This window comes from Vipera ursinii, assembly GCF_947247035.1.
Source record: "Vipera ursinii genome assembly, chromosome: 6".
NCBI classification, from domain to species: Eukaryota; Metazoa; Chordata; class Lepidosauria; order Squamata; family Viperidae; genus Vipera; species Vipera ursinii.
In genome coordinates, this window is record NC_139515.1 from 76,495,667 (window position 1) to 76,503,251 (window position 7,585).

General features: G+C 40.6%; 1 long non-coding RNA gene across 3 annotated transcripts; it reads left to right on the plus strand.

The window, feature by feature from the left end:
* The first annotated feature begins 1,024 nt into the window (after positions 1–1,024).
* On the plus strand, positions 1,025–7,580 carry LOC310642241. Of its 3 annotated transcripts, XR_014492862.1 has the most exons (4): positions 1,025–1,433; positions 4,519–4,725; positions 5,151–5,379; positions 5,463–7,580. It is a non-coding gene; the product is annotated as an uncharacterized lncRNA (long non-coding RNA). The 3 variants fall into 3 exon arrangements; XR_014492861.1 differs by having other exon boundaries at positions 5,151–7,580; XR_014492863.1 differs by lacking the exon at positions 5,151–5,379.
* The last annotated feature ends 5 nt before the right edge of the window (positions 7,581–7,585 follow it).

The following is a 7,585-nucleotide window of genomic DNA, read 5'->3' on the forward strand; positions in this document are numbered from 1 at the left end:
GCATTCGCAGCTTCTGGAGGCAGGTTGTTCCACTGGTTAATTGTTCTGTCAAGAATTTTTTCCTTAGTTCTAGGTTGCTTCTCTCTTTGGTTAGTTTCTATCCATTGCTTCTTGTCCTGCCTTCGGGCGCGTTGGAGAATAGCTTGACTCCCTCTTCTTTGTGGCAGCCCCTGAGATATTGGAACACTGCTATCATGTCACCCCTCACCCTTCTCTTCGTTAAACTACACATACCCAATTCCAGCAACCGTCCCTTATATGTTTTAGCCTCCAGTCCCCTGATCATCTTTGTTGCTTTTGTCTGAACTTTCTAGAGTCTTTGTAGCAAAAAAAAGTGTAGCAAGAACGGTGATAAAATGGGGAGAACTCATTTAAGAAATGTCTCACTTAGCAACAGAAATTTTGGGTTCAACTGTGCTCATAAGTCGACTATATTTGACCGACCCAACTATATTTCTTTTAAAAATGAAGAGACTGAATAAAAACCCTCCAATCTCCCAACACTGGGTTGGTTCACCAGAGGCAGGAGTTTGGATTTCACACACTTGTGCAAGCAGGGAGGTGAGCAAAGCAAGAGCCAAGGAGTCGGGTGTAAGTGAGGATATCATACACTCAGAGTCAATCTCAGGAGCTGGCTGCTTCAGTCACTCAATTGCCCCCCCCCCCAATTTCCTGGCAATTCCTCCTGGGATCTCTGCATTCTGCTGTAGTGTGCAACTCACAAGCAAATAGCAAGATATTGAACTAGGCAGCAAACATAAGGGAAGATTGGCAACAGCTGTGCATGTCAGGCAGGGAGGCATTTAAGCCTCTCAGAAAGTTTTCCCTTGAGTAAGTAAGTAAGCAACTCGAGCCTTTGCATTCTGTGATTCTTGCCTGGGATTCAATTATCTATGACCCTGGCGTGTTAATACTTTGCTTCTCTCTTGACTTGGCATTATAAATCTTCGGCTTGACCTTGCACAGCCCGGCTTGGAATTCACCTTTGCTCAGCTAAGTGCTTATCTGCAAGTAATTGCTGTTTTTCTGCCTTTCCATTTTTTGTCTCTGCTCACTCCTGCCTTGCTGCTTGAAACAAGTCCTCGAGTCCTGTCTTTAACCCCTGTGTCTAGCTGCTTCTGAAGGGGTGCTAAGAAAGCCACAGTGCAAAAGAACAGGGTGGAGGAGCAGCAGATGGTTAGATAGCCCAGATGAGTGTGTGAGATGCTGCCAGGGCCTTCATACTGGAACTATCCTTGCTGAGTTGCTGCCCACCTTTCTGCAAGGGGTGGGGATGGAGGGGGATCCATCTCAGGGTGGGCACAGGCGGTCTGGGCTGAGCACTAACAGCAACAGCTGCACACCTGTCTTTCTGCAGATGCAGCAGCCCAGGGGGCTCTGCCTTGGAATGGCTTGCCTGGCCTGGGCAGAAGCAGAATCAATCCACAAAGCAGGTAAGGATGGAGGAAGGAGGCAGGGGAAAATTTTATTCTTTTATTTTTAGCTTAAGTGTTAACACGTATGCACAGGAGAACACATGAAATGCAATAATTTTGTAACTTCTGTCTTATATTTGAGCTGGAATGTTCAGGGGTTCCCCAAGACCTGAAAAAAATGTTTTAAGGGTTCCTCTGGGCTCAAAAGGTTGAAAAAGTTTGCTCTAGACTAGAATATATAAATGGAATTGATTGAGATTAAACTCAAATGGCTTGTATTTTTTGTGTTGTTTTGAGGAGATTTTTTTTGTCAGTTTTAATCTAGTTTTAGGTGCCTCGAGTCCCATCTGTAACTTGGGGGCAGCCCTGTAAATTGAGTTAACCAATAAATGCCTGGAACGAGAAAAGGAAAATTGCAAGCATCCACGTATTGGTTTGGACCCCAAAAAGCGGCCATCAGAAATTCTCTTGAATAGCTCAGGTTGAGAATTGTGTTGAAGAACAAGTGCCAAGTATCAGATTCATTTGGATCTGCACTCTCTTGCAGGAATATTGCTGGTTAATAAGTGTCAGCAAGTCCAAATACTTCTTAGGATCATAATTCTTAAGAGTGCTCAATATGGATTTGGTGTTTTCCAGTTTCTGTTAATCCTGCATTAATTCAGGCAGATTATTATGTACAGGTGACCCTTGATTTATAACCACAATTGGGACCTGAATTTCCATTGTTAACCCAGGAGGTGTTTTTTTTTAGAGTTGCACCTTTTTTGCCATAGTCAAGTACATCAGTATAGTTAAGTGAATTATGCAGTCTTTAAGTGAATCCAGCTTCCTTCCCCCCCACCCCCACAATTGACTTTGCTGGCTGGGAAGACTGCCAATGGCAGTCACATGATCAAGGATGCTGCACCTATCATAAACACATGCCAGTTGCCAAGTGCCCGAATTTGGGGCACATACCTTTGTGAATGCTATGATGGTCTTAACTCAAGAACAGTGGCCATTGTAACTTTGAGTAGTGGTTAAATAAATGGTTGTAAGTTACAGCAATTTAGATATTCAGTCCCAAAGTTCTTCTGGTCATCCAGAAGAGGTCACTTTTTGTGCCATAAACATGGACTAATTGGTACCAAAGTGCAGCACAATATAAATTAGTACTTTGCTGTTTTTAGAAGCTAGTAAGGGCCAGTCTCGTGAATAAACCTTTGCTCCTTCATGCAAAGAACTATAGTAAATTGATTATGTGTCATTAGCTTGGTGTCAGCTCTTGGGAACATACGGTATATATAAAGAACAAAATAGTGAATACCGAATGGGAACAACTGATAATATTATTGAAAACTAATGATATTTCTGTGGAAAATGGAAATGCTAGTAGCAAATTTACAACTTAATCAGGAAATTACTTTGTTAATTTTAAAGTTATATAAATATTCATTTTACAATAAATATTGTATGTTACTTGCAAAACAGGTGCTCAAAAGAAGTTAACACATTTTAATTGTAAGAATTTATCCAAAGTTAAGCCCTTTGAACGTCTTAGTGAATAAAGTGCTTTGAAGCACCATTTTGCATCTGATTGCTCAGATGAAAATCCTTCTCAATTCAGCGGGCTTCACTCTGTGTGTGTGTGGTATAATAAACCGCTGAAAGTAATGGGATTTAGCATATACATGCTTGCATGTATATACAAGGGTACTTGTAAGTGTATATCTGTGACCGACACACATATTGAATTATAAATATTTAATTGAATGGGGTTTATAAAGTTATAGAAACCCCATAGAATAATTTCCTATCGAAAGCACTGCCAATTTTAAATGTTATATAGATGAAGAATAAAAGTCTACAGCAGTGTGTGAACTTTCTCAGAATTCTGTTAAAATTGCCAAGGTTGAAAAACAAAGGTTTACAGAGTAAATTAGGATTCTTTTCCAGTATTCTATTTTTTAACGACACGGATTTTTTTTATTTACTGTTTTTATTCCACATATTTTTCAACTCCCTTTTTTTGTCAACTCTAGCAGGAAAAGAAAGCTTTTATCAATACTTCCATAATTCCAGGCCTTCAAATTAGGCTATACAAATGTAATTGATCCTTGGTAGGAGTTCCAGATGCATACTTCCTTCCTATAAAATCAATCCATTCAGCACACACTGCCTCAAGCATTTACTGCCTATGGATCATATCAATATATAAAAAAATGAAATTGGCATGGGGTAACTCTCCTTGGATTATCTCAAAATATTCTGGATTTCTTTGATGGTCCAAGGAATAGGTAGACGCTCTTGTACTTTCAGGGTCAGACCAATTTCATTCCCATTTCTTCACGTGGTTACTATAGAGTTCAACTTTCTTAGTAATGGAGTTCAAAGCCATTCAGCAAAGGAACATTATTCTCTACAGGAGGATTTCATTTGAAGGAGCTCATACAAATCATATTCACCCTGATATCGGGCCGCAGAACAAGCTATTTGTAATACTGGGGAAAGGAGACTGCATTTATTTATTATCAAAATAAGCTGAGTCAAGGTATCAATTTTGAAAACATAGTCAAGAAGATACACAGTCAAGCGATCTCTACTCTTGCGGTAGAGTGAGTTAACACAATATGGTTGGTGAAACGCTGCAGGGCCCTTGATGATATAGCCCAGGGGTAGGCAACCTTGGCTCTTTTATGACTCTTGAACTTCAACTCCCAGAATTCCTGAGCCAGCATAGCTGGCTCAGGAATTCTGGGAGTTGAAGTTCACAAGTCATAAAAGAGCCAAGGTTGCCTACCCCTGATATAGCCATTCAGCCTGCTGGGCTCTAAAATTAGAGATAAAGCATCTTGAAGAGGCAGAAAGAGCAATAAAGCACAAAACTGAAGCATCCTGACTAGGAGAGAACACAAAATATTGCTACCAAAATCTAAAGGACACACATCTTCCCTGGATCAGGCAGTAATTTCAAACAATCACTTCCGATGTTTACCTTTGCAGAGTAGATTCCCCTAATAAATACAGGAGTGACTATAACAACCAACATGCAAAGTGAGATTCACATTTCATTTTTCAGATTGGGGGGGTCTTTGTGACGCTTCTCTCTTCTCGTGTATAGGTAATCTTTTGACTTACGTCTACAACTGGGGGCGGAATTTGTCGCTAAAAACAACAGTTGTGAAGTGTGATGTCATGTGACCGCAGCACTTACCAACAGGGCTCCTCCCCATTGCCGTCATTAACTAACAATCGTGGGTCATTAAGCAAGTACCCACCCCATTCCAAGTCATTTCAGACTTGGTTCCTCACAGGCCCAAGCCTCAAGGTAAGGGACTGCCTCTACTTCAACTCCCACCCCCACCCCCCACCCCATATCTCTCCTCCATCTTTGCCTTGTATCCTGCCTTGTGGGATGACAAGCAGCCCCAGAACCTTGTGGCTGTGGACCTGCTTGCCACATTGTTGCTTGGGGGGGGGACTTCTTGCATGTTGCTCTTCTGGGTCTCCAGCAAGCCCATGAGCTGCAGCATAGCACAAAGCTCTGCCCAGTGCAAAGCCCTTTACAGAGCAAAGCCAGTAGCCAGTCCAGCTACCCTGGGAACCCCCAGGAGTACAGTGTGAAGCTGACATTACAGGAAGCCCCAATCATCCCAGCCCCACTCACTGCCCCCTCACTTTGACATCCCTACTGCTTTGCACACCACCACCCCAGCTGACCTTTCCCGTGTCTTTACTCCCACTACTGCTAAGGCTGGCCCACCTTAGCTGTTGGTGAGACAATTGCTGGGCATGTGAGGCCATTTTCCTCATGTCTCACAAAGAAGCCACCGTGCACCTGAGGAAGAAAAGACTTGTCCAGCCAGCAACGGCCTCTCAAAGGCCAGGCCAGCATGCTCGGTCAGCAGTGAAGCAAGAAGATGGTGAAGGTCAGCTGGTTTGACGGGAACCATGGAATGTACGGGAGCAAAAGGGCAGAGAGGTGGGTGTCAACACTGCTATCATTGGATGTTTTTGCGTTGACAACAGATGGAAACGTAGCCATTTTCTTCCTTTCGCTTTTAGAGTTAGATGAATGCTGGGGGGGGCGATGTGAAGGAGAGTCCAGCTAGATATAACAACACTGAACCTAGCGTGAGAATCAAGGTTGTTGAAATCAGAGCTGATATAGAATTGGTGGCTGGAGAGTTGAAGAGGAAGCCCGGGCTTCAAGCTAATTGGGGAATGTGATTTATGACTGTAAATTGGAGGAGGGAATTGTGCTTTAATACTATATGCCCAGAGGAAGGGAATTCAGTTTTTGGCTTCAATTATGTAAGTGCCAATATTATGCTACTTGAATAAAAGTTTCTTTAAGGTAAACAATGCCTCAAAGTTCTTTTGAAGAGTTTCATCGTTTGGAACCACGACAGTGGGGAAAATAGGTGGGTAGGGGGAGTTGAAGTGCCTCACAGTGATGAGGGTGGGCTGCCAAATGCCCACATTTTGATCATGAGGACACTGCAATGCCCATAACCTTGGGGACTGGTCATGAGTCCCTTCATTCAGCATCACTGTAACTTCAAACAGTCACTGAATGTAACGGTCCTAAATTGAGGATTACCTGTACAAGTACTTATCTTCTCTCAATTTGTAGATTACAATGGCAACTTTTGAAGAAGCTTTGGCGTTCCAAGAGTAGCACACTGTTCTGAGATCTTATTTTTACAGTTGTGGTATAAATCAGCAGAAGATCTCAGGATATAATTGATCCTGAGGAATCTTACATTCTGCTAGCAGGTTGGATTAGATCAGACAATGGTTTTCTTAACAAAATGTTTTTTCCCCTTATCTAAGATAAAGTTTTGAAAAAGCTGACAGTAACAATAATTAATATTTCTTGTCCTAAGGAACATGAACATATATTGCTTACGAATTAGTAAATCATAATTTAACACCTTTGTAACATCAATCAAAATATGAAATTATTGTATCTGCAATTTTCATCAGTTACAGCCATCATAGGTAATGATCAAGAAAATTGGGAGTATAGAACAGCAAGGAGGTTGGGACTAAAAGCTGCTCAGATCTAAAAAGCATCTGAAAATGATCTTACTATGGTTTATCTAATTGACTCATTCTTATTTTCAGCCATTTTTTGCCTACAATTCCAGCTCCTTTCCTTACTTTTAGTGAAAACTATGACTCCAACTTACCTTTTGGTCTAATTCAGTTTTCTCTTCCATGCTACCTTAAGATATGAATTAGTTGTTCCTTTTCCTGACCTATCTAGCTTATTTGCATACTAAACTGTGATTGGTTCTAATGAACAATGTTTCGAAAGAGGGATTATATGTGTAATAATCACTGTACATCACAGTTATCACTATGACACATACTGGGTTGCTGTTTTCAGGGAAGCCTCATCAAAAATGTACCGTATTTTCCGGCGTATAAGACGACTTTTTAACCCATGAAAATCATCTCAAAAGTTGGGGGGTTGTCTTATACGCCCAGTCGTCTTATATGCCGGAAAATACGGTATTCTGACACATTAAATTTTCAGGCTGAAGCATGATTCACAGGTGTAATTTTGTAATAAAGAAGCAAAAACTTGTAATTACATGATTTGAACTAGTACTAAAATTTTGGGGGTTTGGCTGTTCTTGGCAAAATTTAAGAATTGGGGTAGGTGAAATCATGTTTATTGTTTACCATGTTCTGTTACTGAAAGGTGATCTATTTAATAAACCATCACTGTACAACTCATGGGTTAACATGTTTATAATAGGAAAGAGATGAAAGCTGAATTTGCACAGCATACTAATTAACCTAAATTTTAAATTCTTAAGTTTTTGTATAAATTTATCTTATGCAAATCCAGAAAACATTAGTTTATGATTCAGTTTGTTTTGAAAATTCATTTTTTTATTCCTTGCATGGAGAAAATTTATTTCAGCACAGCATATGATAGAAGTATTTATTAGAGTAAAATCAAATATGCTCCATTACATGATTACATGAGGACCCAGATTGTTGGGGACAATAAGCTGACTTTGTAATAATGCCGCTTGGAGGTGTGTGTGAAAGCCCTAATAAGCAGGCATATACATAGAATGAAGGCTACTGCTAAGCTTGTAAGCCGCCCTGAGTCTTCGGAGAAGGGCGGGATATAAATGGAATTAAAATAAATAAAATAAATAAATTAA